Here is a 24,654-nt window from a genome sequence, read left to right as displayed (position 1 = left end):
TTAGATCAGAAACGATGGGTAATATACTAGACTTCTGAATATTACCAGGAACCAGATTTCTCCCTCCCCAGGCCTAAAGTCTGATTGGCAGCACTAACCAAAGGGAAATGTACTGATCAAGGGAAGGGAAATAGATTGGATTAAATAATGAATGTATAAAATGTATTTGATTAGAGATTTTTTAAAAGAATAGACATAGTTATAAGAAAATGCACATTTGGGAATAGCTTGCATGTTTCTTTTTATAAAATTATGATGTGTTATATCAGGAGAATTAGATAGCATGATTCAACCCTCGAGAAGAACAAGTGTCTTGGTCAGTAAGACAAGGAGAATTAGACATGATAAAAAAAAGAAGTGAGGGGCTTCCCTGGTGGCGCAGTGGTTGAGAGTCCGCCTGCCGATGCAGGGGACACGGGTTTGTGCCCCGGTCTGGGAGGATCCCACATGCCACGGAGTGGCTGGGCCCGTGAGCCATGGCCACTGGGCCTGCGCATCCGGAGCCTGTGCTCTGCAATGGGAGAGGCCACAACAGTGAGAGGCCCGCGTACCGTAAAAAAAATAAAAAAAAAAAAGAAGTGAGTGTTCAGTTCTGACATCCTGTAATCACAAGTAAAAAAGAAGAATGGAGAATAAGTTAATATAGAGGACAATTAGCAAGATGATAAAAGGAAAGATTTGCATTAGAAATTTTAAAAGGATGGATTGTATCAGTGAATTTTGAGAATTTGGGGCATGGTATCTGCCTCCCGTTAGCCAGCCTGTTAATAGTATGAGTAATCCAAAAGTTCATAAGTCAGAATGGCTTTGTCTGTCCTGCCTGACAGCATCTCTGACCCGAAAATAGCAGAGCCAACTCTCCTGGCCTTTATCATAGGCTGAGTTGAGTTGCTCCTTGTTAAGATCAGAGAGGTCTACCTGATCGAGAAAAGAAGGAACAGACAGCATAAGGTAGTACTCCCCAACTTTTTTCAAGCCAAAGAACACCAAGAAAATGATAATATTTGTGCAGTACACTGAGGTAAATTGAAGGAGACTGAGAGACCTCTATATGAGTCCTGATTAGAAATCCATTACCTTTTCCTCATATTATTAAGGTAAGAAAAATAAAATGCAAAAATTTAGGGAGGGTATTAAACATAGAATTCTTATAAAACTTCCAGTTAAAATCTTTAAACATTTTTAATGAAGCCATTTTAACCATTAAAAAACAAAAACAAAAGTTGAATTAACAAGTTATGTGCATTTCTATAGTTTGAATGGTTTTATTCAATTCCTGTTCAAGACATTTTAATGATGATCTCTATAAAATTTTGATGGGCACCGCAGAGAGAAGTTTTATTTTTACCAGATGATTTTTTTAACTGTGAATCTTTTTATGCAAACATTCAAAATTTTACAACAGCTGAAATTATATTTAAAGAATTTAAGAGCTCTTTCATTGACAAAAGTAACTGTACAATTCCTTACAACATGAAGAGATTTTTAAATCCAATTGAACTTTTCATATCAAGTATTTCAAAATAATGGCGAAGCCCTGATTTGCAGAACACATATGTTAGTAAAACAGATCCCTACAGCTAGTTTGGACACACTAATAGGACCCATCTACAGAGAATGGACAGAAGTAGCTAGTACTGGACAAGAAGGAGTTTCTGGATTCCTATCTGGAAGTGCAGTCACAAGGAGCCCCCAATGAGCCTCCTTAACCCCAACTGGCATCACCTGAAACTGCACCCTTGGCCAGTACACCTAGAGCACAAGACCACGCAGTAGTACATGGACTTATTATGCATGATAGACAGCAGAATGCTCTGCAGCAGGTTGACAGAGGAGATGTTGAAACAACAGGCATGCCCTAGTACAGCAGCCACGCCAGATGAGTACCTGAGGTCCTTCATCGTCCCCAGTACACACAGGGAATGTGCTGCCAGACCCTCTGCTCTTGGCTCCCGCTTTGAGATGCCCCAGACAAGACTGCTCCCTTTAGAGAGCTGCCTGGGAGTTCCAGTCACCCAGCCTTCCTAAGGGATAAGGGGATCAGTATCTTAGCATGCATGGCAAACCCAGTAGGAAGCTCCAGGTTAGAGAGTAAACACAATCATTTTAAATAGGTATGTCATGTAAGTTTATTTTTTCAGTATATATTTAGATGTACTGACGCTCATTGCTTACACACTAGCCTTTCAGTGTCACATATTTCCTTTGTCTAAAATGGAACACAGCAGCAGACTTAATTGGTTCTTAGTTGCAAGCTGTGAATGTCAAATGAGCTTCCAAACCTGAATGAGAAACACAGAAATGTCTCCAAATAAAACTGTCGTCAACACAGCATTCACTTACTCATCCACACAAGTACCAGTTACTAAACACCTACTATGTGCCAGAAAATGTTTTAGGCACTAGGAATAAAGAACAAAACAGACAAAATTTCTTCCCTCATAAAACTTACTTTCCAAGGTGGGGTGGGGAGAACAATATCTTTAAAATAATAATAAAGAAAATAAATAAATAAGTAATAAAGAAAGAAATTATATAGTATTAAAGTATAATGTGTGCTATGGACCTCAAAGGTCCAAGAATGGGTCCCAAAAAGGGTGACATGGAATTAGGAACTTTCCAATAACCCACCTTGTAGCCTGAGAAGTTTTTTGTTTTGTTTTGTTTTGTTTTAATGCAGACCTGATAATACTACACCTCTGCTCAGAACTCTTGAATGGCTCACCAAGCCAAAGAACAAAGCCCAAACTCCTCAGCATGACTTGTGCCTTCATCATGTAGCACCTGCTTAATGTCGTTCAGCCCCCTCACCTCCATAAAAGCATTCTCCACTTCATAGAGACTGAATGACTTTTAGAGACCCAGGGTTTCCATCTATTTCTCATTTTACCCTCCCCCACTGTCTTAGCAACACTAACCCATATTGCTTTGATAAGGTTATGATTAGGTATCATTTCATCCTTCATTTTAATTGCCCTTTAACCCACTAGATTGTCAACTCTCTGAAAGGCAGTGTATTTGTTTCCTGTAGCTGTAACAAATGACCATAAACTTGGTGGTTTACAACAACAAAAACATAGTCTCTCACAGTCCTAGAGACAAGAAGTTAGCGGTTGGTTTCACTAGGCTGCAACCAAGGTGTGGGTAGGGACACGCTCCCACTGGAGGCTCTGTGGGAGAACCCTTTTCATTGCTTTTCCCCGCCTCTGGAGGCTGTTCCCTCCTAGGCTCATGGCTCTGCGTCACATTGTCTTTTCTACCCCTGCTTCCATCATCACATTACCTTCCTCCTCTTCTCTCAAATCTCCCTCTCCCTTCCTCTTATAAAGGACACTTGTAATTGCATTTAGAGCCCACCCAGATGATCCAGGGTAATCTTCCATCTCAAGATCCTTAACTTCATCACATTTGCAAAATCTCTTTTGCCATGTAAGGTAACATTCACAGGCTCCCTGGATTAGGACTTGGACTCATCTCTGTGGGCCATTATTCAGCCTATCACAGTCAAGACAGGGACTGCTTTGCTTATCACTCTATATCCCCAACAGCTAGCGCTATTACATAATAAGTCCTCAGTTTACATTTTTGAAATGAATGAATTTGGTGAGTTTTGATCACCTGAATACCTCATTAGTCTTTCTCTTAGATATAATGAGAGAAAGGTCATTATCTCATATCAACTTATTGTTGATAAGCAAAAAGGAGCTTTCATTGGAGTAAACAGAACTTGTTCTTCTAGTGTCAGATTTGACGAAGTTTGTTAAACTGTGAGGGGTAAACAACCTTGGTCAGGTTATTTAGCTGAAATATAGAAAAGGCCACTGGGGTTCTTATCAAATTTAAATCTTACTATAAACTTCTAATTGCCTCCATAAAACTTAAATAATAAATCCTTCTGGGAGGACCAATGCTTTCTCTGAGAATGGTTAATGAGGGTCGGTATGGGGGATTTAGTTACCAGGGGTGAGTAAGGTCCTGGGAGTCCAGATCCCAAGGACACAGGAAAGACTTGATTTTCTTAGCTTTATCATCTTAAAATGCTTCCTTTCTGATTAAGTCCCAGTAACGTTTTCCTCGCATAGCACAGTTCATTTAAAAGTTTAAATGCATGAGAAAACTAGATAAAGGAAATATAAAACAGAGCTAAGTGATTTAAAAGAGGATGTAAGAGCTACTCTGGGTACATGACCACCCACAATAAATACATTTCCCATCTTCCCTCCCAGTTAAGTATAGCCAGGTGACTAACTGCTGGCAAATGGGATATAAGTGGAAGCTGTGTGTGCAAATTCTGTCAATAATAATAACCATTAAAGAAAAAGGGCATACTCTTCTTTGCTCCCTTTTCCCTTACTACTGGCGAGAAAGTGGGCATGATGACTAGAGCTCAAGCAGCTCTTCTGGATCATGAGGCAGCAGGGTAAGAATGTCAGAGCATCAAGATAGATGAAGCTGAATCTTGATAGTCATGGAACTACCATACAAATCCTGAATTTCCTACCTCTGGTCCTCTATGTTACACAGAGAAAGAATTCTATTTTGTGTAAGGCACTGTTATTTTGATTTAGCTGTTACTCACAGCTGGATCTAATCCAAAATGATTTAGAAGGTTAGATACCTAGAAGTGGGTGCTGAAAATGATAGAACTTTAAAAAAAGAAAGGTGAGGGGGCATTGATTTAATGGATGCGGTAGACACCTGGTGATAAGTATACGGTTACTGCAGAGTAAAAATTTAGTGACCCTGTTTTATGACGGCACAGCTTTTGGGCAGTCCTAATTCTTAGTCAAACTGAAACTTGTTCACCTTGCAAGGCAGATCACATGCCCAACAAGGCTGTAGCTCTAGGGGAAATGATAGAAAAGATTCAGAATCCTGGTTGGCGATTGTTGGCTGCTTCTTTCCACTTTTAGCGAAGATCTACAAGAAAAAGTTAAACTCGGGCCAGAGCCAGCCAGCATGCAAACAGAGGTGGAAGGGAATTTATCACTTTGCTAAGGGAGGCACCCTCTACCTATGCCCTGAAATCTAGGTTTATTGAGAGTTCAATGATTCAGAACATTGCAAGGTTGAAAAAGTTTACAGCTTCAGTATCTCATTTTGAAGCAGCAGAGGGAGACTGGGAGGTGGGGTAGCCAAGAAGTTAAAGACTCCAGCAGATTACATTTATGCCGGCCCTATAAAGACTGAACATACTGGCAAAGGTGATGTTAAGGGTGTTTCCTTCACCCTTGATGCATTATTTCAGCTAGTCATCGTTAACATGAGGGGTAGGGGAGGGGAGATCAAAAGTCTTAAATATCATAGTCTTAAAAACTAGGTTTATTCAAGAACTTTGACTGTGGTCATTTATACATGGAATTCACCAAAAGTGAATACTTTGAAAGCCTGTTTTTTCTGTTTTGTTTTGTGTTCAGAGAATTGTATTGGCGAAATCTTCATGCCCAGTCTGCATATGCCTTGTATTAATTACTTTTTGCTGCCTAACAAACCACCTTTAACTTAGTGGTGTGGAACTACAACAATCCTCTATTATTATCATCATTCCTCACAGTTCTGGGAGATGACTGTGCTCAGTCAGGTGGTTCACACTTAGAGTCGCTCATGTAGTTGCGACCAGACAGTGGCTGGTGCTGAGGTCATCTTAACAGTTTCCTCATTCATGTGGTGGTGGTTGATGCTGGCTGTTGCCTAATAATTTCCAGTTAGGTCCATGAGCCCAAATACTGCATGTGACCCCTCCATGTGGCCTGGCCTTCCTTAAAACATGGTGGCTGGTTTCCAAGGAGCAAGTCCACTAGAGAGTCAGGTAAAAGCCGTATCATCTTTTATGACCTAGCTTTGGAAGTCACATGGTGCCATTCTGCTCTATGCTATTGGTCGAGGCAGTCAAAAAGTTCCAAGTTTCAAGAAGAAGGGGACTCAGACTTTACATCTTGATGGGGAAATAGCAAGGCTGTAAGAAGAATTGGTGTGATGAGAGGTATTGTTACAGCTATCTTTGGAAAATACAGGTCTATAACAATCTAGCCTTCAAAATACAATTCCTGAGCTCCCCACCCCCTCCAAGACAGCAAAAACAGTAAGTGATGTGAAAAAGTTTCAAGACCCTCAGTAAAAGCTTAGTACCCATTGTTGTCCTCAGAGGTGTCCTTGGAGGTAAATGGAAATGAAAAAACTTCCCAGGAGCAAAGCCAGAACCATAGAGGATAATGGATAAGGGAGTTCCTTCCAAAGAACTAGGGGTCCAGGTGGCTAATCAAGGAACTTATCCCATACTGTTCCAGCCCATAGGGAATTTGCAATTTCTAAGGACCAGTGACTGATGGGTGTTCCCCATTCTCCCCATTTCTGAATGGAAGCTTTTATTGAAATTAGCCTTTTCCTTCTCCACTATTGAACATTGGATGTGTTTATGGAAGACAACTTGTCTTTTAGTTTTTGGGCCACCAGAACATAAGGCATCATATCCAGACCTGATGGATAGGTTTGCCTATCTCCCAGAGATCCTGGACTTTGAACTGGAATTAGTAGCTTAATAGGATTCAGGGCTACCTCTCTAAGAAGGAAGAGAGTATGGCCAAAAAATAATGGGATCCAAATTTGTCCCAAATATTCATGTTCCCCTTCTTCCATAGGAATAGAATTGTTCACTTTTAGCTAGATACATGGCACCACAGGAAATTTACTATATACCCCAGCATCCTCTGGAACTGAATGTTGGCAGGTAATTAAGTTCCAGAACATGGAAGCATTGTGTATAATTTCCAGTAAGTGTCCTTAAAGGGAGAAGATATGTTCTTCATCAATTCCTTCTCCTTTCTGACAAGGAAATTAATGTGATGTCCAGAATTCAGATGGCCCTCTTGGGCCATGAGGTAGTGTACACTGAGATGGTTGAGCAGCAGGAAAGGAGATCACTGCTGCTTGATGAGTCCTAAGCTTTCATACTCACCCTGGAATGCCTACTTCCAGGTTCCTTTATGTGAGAGAAAAATGAACTTCTGTGTGTTTAAGCTGCTATTTGTTTAAGCTTCTGCTACTAATATAAAATCAAATCCTAACTACTGTAGCGTATAGTTGAATGGGGGATAATTCTATAATATGAGGTAGATTAAAATAAACATTAATTATCTAGCAACATCCTGTTCACACAAAATCAAGCGACAAAACGTGATTCAGGCAAGTCCTCTGCCCCTACACAGTAGCCAAAGATTTTCTTTCAAAATGCAAACCTGATCCCATAACTCGCCAGCTTAAACCTATCCTATGACTTCCCTTTGGACAAATCTCCTTAACCTGGTATATAATTCCCTGTGTGACCTGGTCCTTGCTACCCCTCCAAGCCCATTTACTCCCAAGGTCCCACTACTCTCTGACATGTACCTACACTCATTTTTCAGTTTCTCTTGCTAAAAACTGGAGTCAGAGGCAGCAGATTGTGTGAATGCTGAAGATAGGTACCTTTTCAACTATTTTAAGGTAATATTTTAGCATAACTATTAAGATTATGACGAGAGAAAGCATAATAAACCAGGATCATGATTTGTGTAATGTAGATGGTCAAAAAGGGTCTCTTCCATGTCACCTCGCCTACTCCTGGCCTGACCCACCCCTAGGTTCACTCCCCTAATTTTAGAAACTAGCTCTGCCCTTGATCTTTGGCACTATGTTGCCTCCCACGTGTTGCTCCTTCATCAGCTCTTCATGCAGATGACTATTATTCATTCTCCAGGTTTCAAATATCCCTGTCAAACTTCCCTTTTATAGTAGCTCTTCACGCCATGTAACTTTGTATGATTATTTGATAACAGGTCAGTTTTCTCATGGAGCCATGTGTATCTGTGTCTGTGAATAGTTGATAAATGTCATTTTCTCCCAACTAAACTATATGTTCCATGAGTCAGATAAGACATTGGTTTCAGCTCATCAATGCACCCTCAGAGCAGAGCGCTGTGGCTAGCATATTGTAAGCTCTCAATAAATATCTGGTGAATGAATAATTGACATGCTCAGGGCTGAGCCAAAAAGAATGAAAAAAATTGATAGGGTGAGAATGAAAAGAAGAGCTGACGAAAAAGCACATAGTCACAGCAGCATAAACACGGATGACATACTTAGGAGGAGAATGTGATCAATGTGCTGGAAAACACTGTTCTAGATGATGAGAGAATATAAAGGGGTATGAAGCATGGCCACTGCCTTTAAGAAATGTACAATTTAGGGTATAATAAAACATGCAAAAGAAAAAATAGTTAACCAGGAAAGGCAGAAAAAATGTGTTAAGACTAACCAACAACATGCCATAGATTACATCAAGAAAAATTAATACAGATTAGATGAAATCAGGGACAATAATAATTTTTGTGTCCCTTGTTATGTACCAGGGACTGTATTAAGCACCTGATATATGTTATCTTACCTAAACTTTACAATAACCAATGAGCAAGGTATTAATAGTCTTATTTTAAAGATGAGACTCAAAGTGTTTAAACATGCTTAAGTAACAAAGTTTATACAGAGAATGCCAGAATTTGAGCCCTAGTCTTTATAAATTCAAAACCAATATACTAATATATATGTTATAAAGATGAGAGTTCAGTTAGACTCCAAAGAATAGGTAGGAAATACATAAGCAGAGGGAAAGTATGAAGGTCGATCAGGCAAGGAGTATAGTGTGAACAAAAAAAGGGAAGAAAATTAAGAGGTGATGAGTGTACAGCTGACTCTAGCCATAGGTAGAAAGTCCATGAAGGAATAGAATCCAAGGTGAAGTTGGAGATAGAATTTGGGTCAGAATGAAGACAGCCTTTAACAGCAGACCAAGGTGTATTTGGCTTTTAACCTGTAAGCAACTGAAAGTCTCTATAAGGTCCTGAGTTGGCAAATGGCAAAATGAAAATGAAATGATGGTCTGGTTGGATTGGAATGGGAAAAGAAAAGAAAGGAACAGATTCACATAGAAAAACTCAGCGTACTTGTGATCAAAGAATGTTATAACTGAAGAGAATTGTAACTTAGTACCAGACCTCATTTTACAGATGAGGAAACTGTAGCCAGGACAATTTAAGTGACTTCCCAGAGATTGGTAGAATTCCTAGGACTGTAACTTGGTTTTCTCACTATTATTTCCACTATGGCACAAGTACGGAAACAGATAAAAAATGGAAGACAGAGAGAAAAACCAGAATCGAAAAGAACTCCCAGGTTTTAGGCCAGAACAACTTTGAAAATAATGACATCACTGTCAGATAAAAAATACCCCAAAAAACGACCCTTGTGGCAGACAGACTCTAAGATGGGCCCCAGTGATCTTCACCTCCTGCTATTTATGCCCTTGTGTAATCTCATTCCCTTGAGTGTCTCCTGGCCTAGCAACTGGCTTCCAATCAATAGAATACAGCAAAGATGCTGGAGAGGCACTTCCATAATTATATTACAGGAGGTTAGACTGAAACTTCTACTTTGCTAGCTAGCAGAAGCTCTCTCCTGCTGGCTCTGATGAATCAAGATGCCATGCTGTGAGCTGCCCTATGGATAGGTTCACATGGCAAGGAACTGAAAGTGGTCAACAGGGAGGAGCTTCAAGATGGCGGAAGAGTAAGATGTGGACATCACCTTCCTCCTCACAAATACATCAGAAATACATCTACATGTGGAACAACTCCTACAGAACACCTACTGAACGCTGGCAGAAGACCTCAGACCTCCCAAAAGGCAAGAAACTCCCCACATACCTGGGCAGGGCAAAAGAAAAAAGAAAAAACAGACAAAAGAATTGGGACGGGACCTGCACCAGTGGGAGGGAGCCGTGAAGGAGGAAAGGTTCCCACACACTATGAAGCCCCTTTTCAGGCAGAGATGTTAGGTGGCAGGGGGGAAGCTTCAGAGCCAAGAAGGAGAGCACAGCAACAGGGGTGTGGAGGGCAAAGCGGAGAGATTCCCGCACAGAGGATCGCTGCCAACAAGCACTCACCAGCCCGAGAGGCTTCTCTGCTCACCCGCTGGGACGGGTGGGGGCTGGGAGCTGAGGCTCAGGTTTCGGAGGTCAGATCCCAGGGAGAGGACTGGGGTTGGCTGCATAAACACAATCTGAAGGGGGCTAGTGCACCACAGCTAACTGGGAGGGAGTCCGGGGAAAAGTCTGGAACTGCCTAAGAGGCAAGAGACCATTGTCTCGGGGTGCGCGAGGATAGGGGATTCAGAGCACTGCCTAAATGAGCTCCAGAGACAGGCGCGAGCCACGGCTATCAGCGTGGACACCAGAGACGGACATGGGACGCTAAGGCTGATGCTGCAGCCACCAAGAAGCCTGTGTGCAAGCACACCTCCCCTACCAGGAGCCTGTGCAGCCCGCCACTGCCAGGGTCCCGAGATCCAGGGACAACTTCCCCAGGAGAACACAGGGCGCCTGAGGCTGTTACAACGTCATGCCGGCCTCTGCCGCCGCAATCTCGCCCCACATTCCGTACCCCTCCCTCCCCCGCGCCTGAGTGAGACAGAGCCCCCGCAGCAGCTGCTCCTTTAACCCCGGCCTGTCTGAGCGGGGAACAGACGCCCTCAGGCGAGAGACAGGGCCAAATCCAAAGCCGAACCCCAGGAGGGTGTGAACAAAGAAGAGAAAGGGAAATCTCTCCCAGCAGCCTCAGGAGCAGCGGATTAAATCTCCACAATCAACTTGATGTACCCTGCATCTGTGGAATACCTAAATAGAAAACGAATCATCCCAATTTGAAGAGGTGGACTTTGGGAGCAACGATATGTATTTTTTTCCCCTTTTTCTCTTTTTGTGAGTGTGTATGTGTATGCTTCTGTGTGTGATTTTGTCTGTATAGCTTTGCTTTTACCATTTGTCCTAGGGGTCTGTCTGTCCATTTGTTTTGGTATTTTTGTGTGTGTGTAGTTTTTAGTATTTGTTATCATTGGTGTATTTGTTTTATGGTTTGGTTGCTCTCTTCTTTTTTTATTACTTTAAAAAATTTTTAATAATTATTTTTTATTTAATAACATTATTTTATTTCATTATTTTTTCTTTCTTTCTTTTTTTCTCCCTTTTATTCTGAGCTGTGTGGATGACAGGGTCTTGGTGCTCTGGCAGGGAATCAGGGCTGTGCCTCTGGGGTGGGAGAGCCAAGTTCAGGACACTGGTCCACCAGAGACCTCCCAGCTCCACGTAATATCAAATGGCAAAAATCTCCCAGAGATCGCCATCTCAAAGCCAAGACCCACCGCCACTCAACGACCAGCAAGCTACAGTGCTGGACACCCTATGCCAAACAACTAACAAGACAGGAACACAACTCTACCCATTAGCAGAGAGGTTGCCTAATATCATAATAAGGTCACAGACACCCCAAAACACACCACCACATGCAGACCTGACCACCAGAAAGACAAGATCCAGCCTCATCCTCCAGAACACAGGAACTAGTCCCCTTCACCAGGAAGCCCACACAACCCACTGATGAACCTTAGCCACTGGGGGCAGACACCAAAAACAACGGGAACTACGAACCTGCAGCCTGTGAGAAGGAGACCCCAAACACAGTAAGCTAAGCAAAATGAGAAGACAGAGAACCACACAGCAGATGAAGGAGCAAGGTAAAAACCCATCAGGCCAAAAAAATGAAGAGGAAATAGGCAGTCTACCTGAAAAAGAATTAAGAATGATAGTAAAGATGATCTAAAACCTTGGAAATACAATGGAGAAAATACAAGGAACGTTTAACAACAACCTAGAAGAACTAAAGAGCAAACAAACAATGATAAACAACACAATACATGAAATTAAAAATTCTCTAGAAGGAATCAATAGCAGAATAACTGAGCGAGAAAACGGATAAGTGACCTGGAAGATAAAATAGTGGAAATAGGGCTTCCCTGGTGGCGAGTGGTTGAGAGTCCGCCTGCCGATGCAGGGGACACGGGTTCGTGCCCCGGTCCGGGAAGACCCCACATGCCGCGGAGCGGCTGGGCCCATGAGCCATGGCCACTGAGCCTGCGCGTCCGGAGCCTGTGCTCCGCAACGGGAGAGGCCACAACAGTGACAGGCCCACGTAACACACACACACACACACACACACACACACAAAAAAAAAAAACAAATAGTGGAAATAACTACTGCAAAGCAAAATAAACAAAAACAATGAAAAGAACTGAGGACAGTCTGAGAGACCTCTGGGACAATGTTAAATGTACCAACATTCGAATTATAGGGGTCCCAGAAGAAGAAGAGAAAAAGAAAGGGACTGAGAAAATATTTGAAGAGTTTATAGTTGAAAACTTCCCTAATATGGGAAAGGAAATAGTTAATCAAGTCCAGGAAGCACAGAGAGTCTGATACAGGATAAATTCAAGGAGAAACACACCAAGACACATATTAATCAAACTATCAAAAATTAAATACAAAGAAAAAATATTAAAAGCAGCAAGGGAAAAACAACAAATAACACACAAGGGAATCCCAATAAGGTTAACAGCTGATCTTTCAGCAGAAACTCTGCAAGCCAGAAGGGAGTGGCAGGACATATTTAAAGTGGTGAAACAGAAAAAACTACAACCAAGATTACTCTACCCAGCAATGATCTCATTCAGACTTTTTTTTTTTTTTTTTTTTTTTTGCGGTACGCGGGCCTCTCCCATTGCGGAGCACAGGCTCCAGACGCGCAGGCTCAGCAGCCGTGGCTCATGGACCCAGCCGCTCCACGGCATGTGGGATCTTCCCGGACTGGGGCACAAACCCGTGTCCCCTGCATCGGCAGGCAGACTCTCAACCACTGTGCCACCAGGGAAGCCCCTCATTCAGATTTGACAGAGAAATTAAAAGCTTTACAGACAAGCAAAAGCTAAGAGAATTCAGCACCGACAAACCAGCTTTACAACAAATGCTAAAGGAATTTCTCTAGGCAGGAAACACAAAAGAAAGAAAAGACCTACAATAACAAACCCAAAACAATTAAGAAAATGGTGATAGGAACATACATGTTGATAATTACCTTAAGTGTAAATGGATTAAATGCTCCAACCAAAAGACACAGACTGGCTGAACGGATACAAAAACAAGACCCGATATATGCTGTCTACAAGAAACCCACTTCAGACCTGGGGACACATACAGACTGAAAGTGAGGGGATGGAAAAAGATATTCCATGCAAATGGAAATCAAAAGAAAGCTGGAATAGCAATTCTCATATCAGACAAAACAGACTTTAAAACAAAGACTATTACAAGAGACAAAGAAGGACACTACATAATGATCAAAGGATCAATCCAAGAAGAAGATATAACAATTGTAAATATTTATGCACCCAACATAGGAGCACCTCTATACATAAGGCAAATGCTAAGAGCCATAAAAGGGGAAATCGACAGTAACACAATCATACTAGGGGACTTTTACACCCCCCTTTCACTTATGGATATATCATCCAAAATGAAAATGAATAAGGAAACACAAGCTTTAAATGATGCATTAAAGAAGATGGACTTAATTGATATTTATAGGACCTTCCATCCAAACACAACAGAATACACTTTCTTCTCAAGTGCTCATGGAACATTCTCCAGGATAGATCATATCTTGGGTCACAAATCAAGCCTTGGTAAATTTAAGAAAACTGAAATCATATCAAGTATCTTTTCCAACCACAACGCTATGAGACTAGATATCAGTTACAGGAAAAAATCTGTAAAACATACAAACACATGGAGGCTAAACAATACACTACTTAATAACCAAGAGATCACTGAAGAAATCAAAGAGGAAATCAAAAAATACCTAAAAACAAATGACAATGAAAACACAATGACCCAAAACCTACGGGATGCAGCAAAAGCAGTTCTAAGATGGAAGTTTAGAGCAATACAATCCTACCTCAAGAAACGAGAAACATCTCAAATAAACAACCTAACCTTACACCTAAAGCAATTAGAGAAAGAAGAACAACAACAACAACAAAAAAAAAACCAGATTTAGCAGAAGGAAAGAAATCATAAATATCAGATCAGAAATAAATGAAAAAGAAATGAAGGAAACCATAGCAAAGATCAATAAAACTAAAATCTGGGTCTTTGAGAAGAAAAACAAAATTGGTAAAGCATTAGCCAGATTTATCAAGAAAAAAAGGGAGAAGACTCAAATCAATAGAATTAGAAATGAAAAAGGAGAAGTAAAAACTGATACTGCAGAAATACAAAGGATCATGGGAGATTACTACAAGCAACTATATGCCAATAAAATGGACAATCTGGAAGAAATGAACAAATTCTTAGAAAAGCACAACCTTCTAAGTCTGAAGCAGGAAGAAATAGAAAATATAATCAGACTAATCACAAGCACTGAAATTGAAACTGTGATTAAAAATCTTCCAACAAACAAAAGTCCAGGACCAGATGCCTTCACAGGCAAATTCTGTCAAACATTTAGAGAAGATCTAACACCTATCTTTCTCAAACTCTTCCAAAATATGACAAAGGGAGGAACACTCCCAAACTCATTCTACGAGGCCACCATCACCCTGATAGCAAAACCAGACAAAGATGTCACAAAAAAAGAAAACTATAGGCCAATATCACTGATGAACATAGATGCAAAAATCCTCAACAAAATACTAGCAAACAAAACCCAACAGCACATTAAAAGGATCATACACTATGATCAAGTGGGGTTTATTCCAGGAATGCAAGGATTCTTCAATATATGCAAATCAATCAATGTGATACACCATATTAACAAACTGAAGGATAAAAACCATATGATCATCTCAATAGATGCAGATAAAGCTTTTGACAAAATTCAACACCAATTTATGATGAAAACTCTCCACAAAGTACCCGTAGAGGGAACTTACCTTAACATAATAAGGGCCATATATGACAAACCCACAGCCAACATTGTCCTCAATGGTGAAAAACTGAAACCATTTCCACTAAGATCAGGAACAAGACAAGGTTGCCCACTCTCACCACTATTATTCAACATAGTTCTGGAAGTTTTAGCCACAGCAATCCAAGAAGAAAAAGAAATAAAAGGAATCCAAATCAGATAAGAAGAAGTAAAGCTGTCACTATTTGTAGATGACATGATACTATACATAGAGATCCTAAAGGTGCTACCAGAAAACTACTAGAGCTAATCAATGAACTTGGTAAAGTAGCAGGATACAAAATTAATGCACAGAAATCTCTTGCATTCCTATCCACTAATGATGAAAAATCTGAAAGTGAAATTAAAGAAACACTCCCATTTACCACTGCAACAAAAAGAATAAAGTACCTAGGAATAATCCTACCTAAGGAAACAAATAACCTGTATGCAGAAAACTATAAGACCCTGATGGAAGAAAATAAAGATGATACCAACAGATGGAGAGATAATACCATGTTCTTGCATTGGAAGAATCAACATTGTGAAAATGCCTATACTACCCAAAGCAATCTACAGATTCAGTGCAATCCCTATCAAACTGCCAATGGCATTTTTCACATAATTAGAAGAAAAAATTTCACAAAATGTATGGAAACACAAAAGACCCCGAATAGGCAAAGCAATCTTGAGAAAGAAAAACGGAGCTGGAGGAATCAGGCTCCCTGACTTCAGACTATACTACAAAGCTACAGTAATCAAGACAGTATGGTACTGGCAAAAAAACCAGAAATATAGATCAATGGAACAGGATAGAAAGCCTAGAGATAAACCTACGCACCTATGGTCACACTATCTTTGGTAAAGGATGCAAGAATATACAATGGAGAAAAGACACCCTATTCAATAAGTGGTGCTGGGAAAACTGGAAAGGTACATGTAAAAGAATGAAATTAGAACACTTCCTAACACCATACACAAAAATAAACTCAAAATGGATTAAACACCTAAATGTAAGGCCAGACACTATGAAACTCTTAGACGAAAACATAGGCAGAACACTCTATGACATAAATAACAGCAAGATCCTTTTTGACCCACCTCCTAGAGAAATGGAAATAAAAACAAAAATAAACAAATGGGACCTAGTGAAACTTAGATGCTTTAGCACAGCAAAGGAAACCATAAACAAGATGAAAAGACAACTCTCAGAATGGGAGAAAATATTTGCAAATGAAGCAACTGACAAAGGATTAATCTCCAAAATTTACAAGCAGCTCATGCAGCTCAATATCAAAAAAACAACCTAATCCAAAGATGGGCAGAATACCTAAATTGACATTTCTCCAAAGAAGGTATACAGATTGCCAACAAACACATGAAAGAATGCTCAACATCATTAATCATTAGAGAAATGCAAATCAAAACTACAATGAGATATCATCTCACACCAGTCAGAATGGCCAGCATCAAAAAATCTACAAACCGTAAATGCTGGAGAGGGTGTGGAGAAAAGGGAACCCTCTTGCACTGTTAGTGGGAATATAAATTGATATAAACACTATGGAGAACAGGATGGAGGTTCCTTAAAAAACTAAAAATACAACTACCATACGACCCACTAATCCCACTACTGGGCATATACCCTCAGAAAACCATAATTCAAAGAGTCATATACCACAGTGTTCATTGCAGCACTATTTACAATAGCCAGGACATGGAAGCAACCTAAGTGTCCATCGACAGATGAATGGATAAAGAAGATGTGGCACATATATGCAATGGAATATTACTCAGCCATGAAAAGAAATGAAATTGAGTTATCTGTAGTGAGGTGGATGGACCCAGAGGCTGTCATACATAGTGAAGTAACTCAGAAAGAGAAGAACAAATACCATATGCTAACACATATATATGGAATCTAAAAAAAAAAAAATGGTCATGAAGAACCTAGGGGCAAGATGGGAATAAAGATGCAGACCTACTAGAGAATGGACTTGAGGACATGTGGAGGAGGAAGGGTAAACTGGGACAAAATGAGAGAGTGGCATGGACATATATACTCTACCAAATGTAAAACAGATAGCTAGTGGGAAGCAGCCTCATAGCACAGGGAGATCAGCTCGGTGCTTTGTGACCACCCAGAGGGGTGGGATAGGGAGGATGGGAGAGAGGGAGACCCAAGAGGGAAGAGATATGGGGATATGTATATATATATATGTATAACTGATTCACTTTGTTATAAAGCAGAAACTAGCACACCATTGTAAAGTAATTATACTCCAATAAAAATGTTTAAAAAAAGAAAGAAAGAAAGTCAACAGCCCAGCAAAGAACTGAGGCCTCTGGATCAACAGCCTCAAGAAACTGAATCCTGCCAATAAGTATGCAAACTCAGTTGAAACTTCAGATGAGATCCCAACCCTGACCAATGATTTCACTGCAGCCTTCTGAGACATCCTGAAGCAAAGACCACATTTTGGTAGTGCTCAAAATTCCTGGCCCACAGAAACGGTGGAATAATAACTTGTGTGTTGTTTTAAGCCACTAAGTTTGTGATAATTTATTGTGCAACAATAGACAATTAATACAATACTGTTGAAAGTAAAAGCCACGTTTTGTTTGAGGCAATGGAAGAATCAATTGTAGTTTCTGTAGAGCACCAGGGATCGAATCCATGTTTTTTAGGACAATAAACTGATGAACAGTGAAAAACTAAGAGAGTATTAAAATTTCAATTAAGACACTGGCAGTGAAAAAAGAGAAGTGAAATTATGCATACTGAAAATTAAGAGAAAAAGCTTTAAGAGAAGTTTGGAGATAAAATATGATATTGTTCAGAAATAGATTATTTTCTTGAGATACAAAAATTTGTACAAACACAAAGTAGGCATTTGGCAGTAAGGTAGGGAGTAAAATGAATAAGTGACTAAAGCCATTATGTATGCACAGACTTGGAAACCTCAGGGAAAATTCAGGAACTCTTGAATTTTCTCTCTCAGTACCTCTCAATTCACTTCCAACACTATCTAATAAATAAATAGCACAACTCCAATGATCAGAGTATCCCTGGAGAACAATAAACCATGCAGGTATTATTATTTTAAAATATTAACATCACCAATTTGGAATAATACAACTAGAAACTTCCAGAACATTTTTGAAGATACTTTTCCACTTTACCTTCAATTTTTCAAATTTGGCTTTTAGAAAAACAAGTTGAATTTTTATTCAAATCCTCCTTTCTTAATAAGAACACATATTAATAGACTAGTGGTTGCACATGGGCTTTATTTTCCTTTATAAGAATTTCAATGAACTACTCTACCCTTCTTCCACCTGGTAATTTGTACTCCAGCACAGAGGAGAAAGCCAAGATATAATTGACAACCTAGGACATAGTACATTGACTCTTGAGCAACACAGGTTTGAACTGTACTTATATGCAGTTCCACTTACATGCAGATTTTTTTTTCAATAGTAAATACTTCAGTACTACACAATAGTTGGTTGGTTGAATCAGCAGATGCAGAACCACAGATACGGAAGAACCACCTACTATATACAGAAAGGGACTATAAATTATCTGTGGTTTTTCAACTGTGGGGAGGGTGGGCACTCTTAACCTCTACATTGTTCAAGGATCAACTGCTTTTCAAAAAGTCATCTTCCTTTCTATGGAGTCCACTTATTAACAGTGTTTTAAGCTCAGAGAAGAAAGAGGAATTCTATTCTACATAGGCACATAAGAAATATTTAAACTATAAACAATCACCTATCTCAAACAAACCAAAGGAATCTCATTAATGTCCCACACAAACTATCCTAAGAAGGGAGGAGTATTTCCCCATCCCAAGCCCCCTACAAGCAGAGAAGAGACTCCAATGCACAGAGATAATTTCTCAAGTGATTCTCAGGCATTTAGAAGGTGGCATATTGAAGAAGACCAACGTGCCTTCTGTTCCAGCAGGGCCTTTATTTATGGAGGAGTTGTGAATGTAACAAGTGCAAGAACCATATCTATCTTATTCATCCACTAGCTCACACTACCCTTCATAGGCATTCAAGAAATACGTCTGAGTAAAATGCCATTCAAGGATAGCAAGAGAGAAGAAGAATACAGCTGATGTAAACTCTTTATCTCCTTAAACTATAGACATATATATTAAGAATTATCTAGGGCTTCCCTGGTGGCGCAGTGGTTGAGAGTCTGCCTGCCGATGCAGGGGACACAGGTTCGTGCCCTGGTCTGGGAAGATCCCACATGCCGCGGAGCAGCTGGGCCCGTGAGCCATGGCCGCTGAGCCTGCGCGTCCGGAGCCTGTGCTCTGCAACGGGAGAGGCCACAACAGTGAGAGGCCCGTGTACACCAAAAAAAAAAAAAAAAAAAAAAAAAAAAGAATTATCTACATTGAGTATAAGAATCTTAATGTATAAAGAGGCAACCCTGCCAATGCAGAGACTGAATACTATGGAAGGTCATTAAGAATCAAGTGCTGATCAGTCCACATACAGAACCAAGACAATGAAAGTGATGGTCTGGACAAGCCTAGAAGTGAGACAATTCCCACCTGGTGGGACTTTCTTAGTTCATTGCATTACAAAGTTGGAAGGTAGATATTAGAGCCACAAAATATCAGTTTATTATATATGTGATCTAGCTTATTTTATATGTGAATAGTATAATATATATGTATTTTATATGTTTGTTTTACATGTAACCATATTCTGGAGTATGGATTATCACTCTCAATGTATCCTTTAGTTTTGTTTTTTTTTTACTTCGGAACTCAGTGCTTTGTATTTACAAAAGAAAAATAATAAAGGAAAAGTCTGAAGCTAATCTGCTGGAGACACCAGGCAAAGGTGGGAATCTGGGGGAAAGGGTAGGGTCCTCTGCAGAGAGAGAAGGGCAGGGGCTCTGGCATTAAGGAAGCCTGAGGGTCCCAGCCTCTAGGGGCTTCCCCAGGGCCAGCTCCACCCTCCCACAGAGGCTCAGATCAAGGGGCCAGGAGCTGAATCTCCCTCAGCCCCCTCTGGTTTTTCCAGGAGCCTGAGTTCCCAGCTCCAGGGGTCTGGGATGGCAGGGGAAACTGAGGCCAGAGAGAGCCCATGGGTCCTGCCACCACTTCTCACTGTGGTGTGATCTTGGCAGCCTCGGCCTGAATAAGGGCAATGAGGTCCTTGTAGATGAGGAAGACAAATTACAGGCTGGCAATCTCCACCATGGAGCTCTTGCTAAGGCGCCATTTGGAACCATACAGCACAGGCCATCCATTGATGTAGATGGGCCATCGGGCCTCAATGGCAATGAAGAAATCACCGTTGTTTTTCAGCTTGATGACACCTTGCTTCTGGGAGATCTTCCAGGCCGGACCCTCCAGAGACAGGTCCACATCAATCTGGTTAGCCTCGGTTGCTCTGCTTAGGATGATCTTTCTCAAGTGCATCGCACCATGTGGCCCCGCAGCACTGCCAGGGTCTGGTTGTCAAAGTCCGAAGAGTTCATGCCTGTGATGCTATCTACTAGCACCAGCCACTTACGCAGTTCCTATTCCAGCTGCCGAATCTCTTGTTTCTGGCGTCAGTCAGCCACTGTCAGCTCATGTTCTAGGACTTCATCTCGCATATCACTGAGCTTACTGTCATCAATCAAGTCCTCTGTGATGGAGAATTTCAGCACTTGGTCCCCCTTGGGCAGCGGCTGTCTGGTCCTCCAACAGGTAATACGGCTTCATGAGCTGCCACTGGGCCTGCAGAGCCTTGGCAGTACGGGCCAGGTAGAAGGCATCAGGGTGTCTGTGCAGCAGGTCTTGGAAGGTCTCCAAGGTGGGCTGGCTGGTAGATCCCACTTTGCTCAGCAGCTGCTCTTCAGCCTTGCTAAACAGGGCCTTGCTCTGGATGGCGGCAATGGCCTCTGGGTGCAGCTGTCTCATGGCCTGGCAGGCCAGCTTGGAGATGACAGGATCATAGAGCAGGGCGTACCAGTGCTCCTGGACTTCCCACAGGGTGAAGCGGCAGCTGAACATCACAACTAGGTGGACAGATGTCAGGTCATTGGTCATTGGTCTGCAATACGGCATTGATGAGCAGGCTTCCAGCGGCCCAGATCCTTGGTCACCTGGAGTGGCTGTTCGCTCTTCTTCACATGCTTGGTGTGTCCAGGGGCAGGGGCTGGGGCTGGGCTGGGTGGCACCCGGGTGCTGGGGGCCTTAGACACCTTCTTCTCACTGGAGGAGGGTTCACTCCCCGAACAGCACCCTGGTTCCACCCCACTGGCCCCCTTCACCCAGGTAGAGGACTTAGCCAGGCTGCTCTCCACCAGCTCATCATCAAACTTCTTTCTCCTGATGAACCTGGTGGAGCTTCTCCATTTAGGGATGGTGCCCAAAGCCTGTGAGGAGACCCGCTTCTGCCCTGCCAGTGACTCCTCATCCTCTGAACGGCTGGCAGGCCTGATGTCATCAGGGATGACTCTAGCAGCCCCTGAGAATCTTCCATGCTGGGCAGTTCTCCCTGTGCCACGTGTCATGTCATGTCATGTCATGCAGCACATGGTGCTCAGGTCAGACTGGTGATGCCGATACACCGGGCTGTGGGCATAACTGCTCCCTCTGCCATCAAAATGCAGCCATGCCAAAGAGTGGAAGCTCAACAGCAAGTCAATCAATTGTGGCCTCTGCCAAGAGGTATGTGGGTGGTGCTGGCCCAGGGGGAGGTGACAATGCCCAGCCAGGACCGAAAGACACACGTGCCAGGCACAGGGTGGAATCAGCAAATGCTTGGCACCCGAGCATTTGGGGAGCTCACCAGCCTCATACTACCTTTGTCCATCCTCTTACAGTCTATCCCATATAAGCCCAACCAAGCACAGCAGAGCCCATCAGAGTCACTGGATCTTCAGACCAATTAGTGAGAAATAAATGTTGCTAGCCACTGCGATTTGGGGAGTTATTTGTTACACAGCATTATTACAGCAAAACTAACAACAACAACAAAAAACCTTATGGTAGGACGTCTCTTCCTAAATACAGATCAAGCTGAAAACAGATCTCCCACTGGGAAGTATCATGATGAAAATATGCCAATAAAGCTACAACATTAAAACTACTGGTAATTCTAGAATACTGTTTAATAACTTCCTACCTAAATAGTTTTACTCCAAATCCTATTTTCATTCACCTACAGGATACAGGTTAGGAGACAGGAGATTTATAGAGCCAATAATCTCATCACATGAGACATCAAAAAAAAAAAGTCAACTAATTGTCTACCAGCACTCTGATAAATTATGGAAGAAAACATCAAGGGACTAGAAGTATCCAAAATTAAATGTCAGGCACAGAAATTAAACTGCTATGGCCACATACAGGGGCATAGCAGTTTACTTACATTTTAGTGCTCTCTTAATCCATCAGTTTTTGGATATTGGCTACTTTTTCATTGCCCACTATCTATTTCACATTCTTGATTTCTTTGGGGAGAATTACATCCCCCCACTGGATCAGAGGTCCTATATTCCCTTAACCAAGCTAGACAAATCAGATATTTCTTTTTTAGAAAATAGGGAGGGGAGAAGAGTGAAGATCATCTCCAGGAAAGAAAGGAGCAGCCCCGTGTCAGCTTTACTGACTAAATTGTGTTACTGACAAGACCCAGAAATGAAAGCAACATGGTAAATGATCAGCCCATGGAAAGATAAGACAGGTATTACTCCTGTTGAGAAGGTACAATTATCCAAACTCTCCTTCCAGAAAAAGAAGTAAATGAATGTATGCAGACAGTATGCAGTCATTGGTGCTTTAGAAAATAAGCTTTTAAATACAGATTATGTTGGTCAGCTCATCATTTGAACAGAATTAAATCAAGCATTGCCTCCTGGACTTCACACCACATACAAGAAATCCTAAAGATCAAATCAGAAGTAAATGAAAAAGAAATGAAGGAAGCAATAGCAAACATCAATAAAACTAAAAGATGGCTCTTTGAGAAGATAAACAAAATTGATAAACCATTAGCCAGACTCATCAAGAAAAAAAGGGAGAAGACTCAAATCAATAGAATTAGAAATGAAAAAGGAGAAGTAACAACTGACACTGCAGAAATACAAAAGATCATGAGAGATTATTACAAGCAACTCTATGCCAATAAAATGGACAACCTGGAAGAAATAGACAAATTCTTAGAAATGCACAACCTGCCAAGACTGAATCAGGAAGAAATAGAAAATATGAACAGACCAATCACAAGCACTGAAATTGAAACTGTGATAAAAAATCTTCCAACAAACAAAAGCCCAGGACCAGATGGCTTCACAGGCGAATTCTATCAAGCATTTAGAGAAGAGCTAACACCTATCCTTCTCAAACTCTTCCAAAATATAGCAGAGGGAGGAACACTCCCACACTCATTCTACGAGGCCACCATCACCTTGATATCAAAACCAGACAAGGATGTCACAAAGAAAGAAAACTACAGGCCAATATCACTGATGAACATAGATGCAAAAATCCTCAACAAAATACTAGCAAACAGAATCCAACAGCACATCAAAAGGATCATACACCATGATCAAGTGGGGTTTATTCCAGGAATGCAAGGATTCTTCAATATACGCAAATCAATCAACGTGATACACCATATTAACAAATTGAAGGAGAAAAACCATATGATCATCTCAATAGATGCAGAGAAAGCTTTCGACAAAATTCAACACCCATTTATGATAAAAACCCTGCAGAAAGTAGGCATAGAGGGAACTTTCCTCAACATAATAAAGGCCATATATGACAAACCCACAGCCAGCATCGTCCTCAATGGTGAAAAACTGAAACCATTTCCACTGAGATCAGGAACAAGACAAGGTTGCCCACTCTCACCACTCTTATTCAACATAGTTTTGGAAGTTTTAGCCACAGCAATCAGAGAAGAAAAGGAAATAAAAGGAATCCAAATCGGAAAAGAAGTAAAGCTGTCACTGTTTGCAGATGACATGATACTATACATAGAGAATCCTAAAGATGCTACCAGAAAACTACTAGAGCTAATCAATGAATTTGGTAAAGTTGCAGGATACAAAATTAATGCACAGAAATCTCTGGCATTCCTATATACTAATGATGAAAAATCTGAAAGTGAAATCAAGGAAACACTCCCATTTACCATTGCAGCAAAAAGAATAAAATATCTAGGAATAAACCTACCTAAGGAGACAAAAGACCTGTATGCAGAAAATTGTAAGACACTGATGAAAGAAATTAAAGATGATACAAATAGATGGAGAGATGTACCATGTTCTTGGATTGGAAGAATCAACATTGTGAAAATGACTCTACTACCCAAAGCAATCTACAGATTCAATGCAATCCCTATCAAACTACCACTGGCATTTTTGACAGAACTAGAACAAAAAATTTCACAATTTGTATGGAAACACAAAAGACCCCGAATAGGCAAAGCAATCTTGAGAACGAAAAATGGAGCTGGAGGAATCAGGCTCCCTGACTTCAGACTATACTACAAAGCTACAGTAATCAAGACAGTATGGTACTGGCACAAAAACAGAAAGATAGATCAATGGAACAGGATAGAAAGCCCAGAGATAAACCCACGGACATATGGTCAGCTTATCTTTGATAAAGGAGGCAGGAATGTACAGTGGAGGAAGGACAGTCTCTTCAATAAGTGGTGCTGGGAAAACTGGACAGGGACATGTAAAAGTATGAGATTAGATCACTCCCTAACACCATACACAACAATAAGCACAAAATGGATTAAAGACCTAAATGTA

The 24,654-nt window shown here is 41.1% G+C and overlaps 1 pseudogene across 1 annotated transcript; it reads right to left on the bottom strand.

Moving 5' to 3' along the window:
• Nucleotides 1-19,996: 19,996 nt before the first annotated feature.
• LOC307064582 (microspherule protein 1-like) lies at nucleotides 19,997-21,396 on the bottom strand (annotated as a pseudogene). Its single transcript has one exon. The product of its transcript is annotated as a microspherule protein 1-like (transcript).
• Nucleotides 21,397-24,654: the final 3,258 nt, after the last annotated feature.

The sequence above is a fragment of the Hyperoodon ampullatus genome, assembly GCF_949752795.1.
Source record: "Hyperoodon ampullatus genome assembly, chromosome: 15".
NCBI classification, from domain to species: Eukaryota; Metazoa; Chordata; class Mammalia; order Artiodactyla; family Ziphiidae; genus Hyperoodon; species Hyperoodon ampullatus.
Note: the sequence above shows the minus strand (reverse complement) of the source record. Positions and strands in the feature narration are given on the sequence as shown.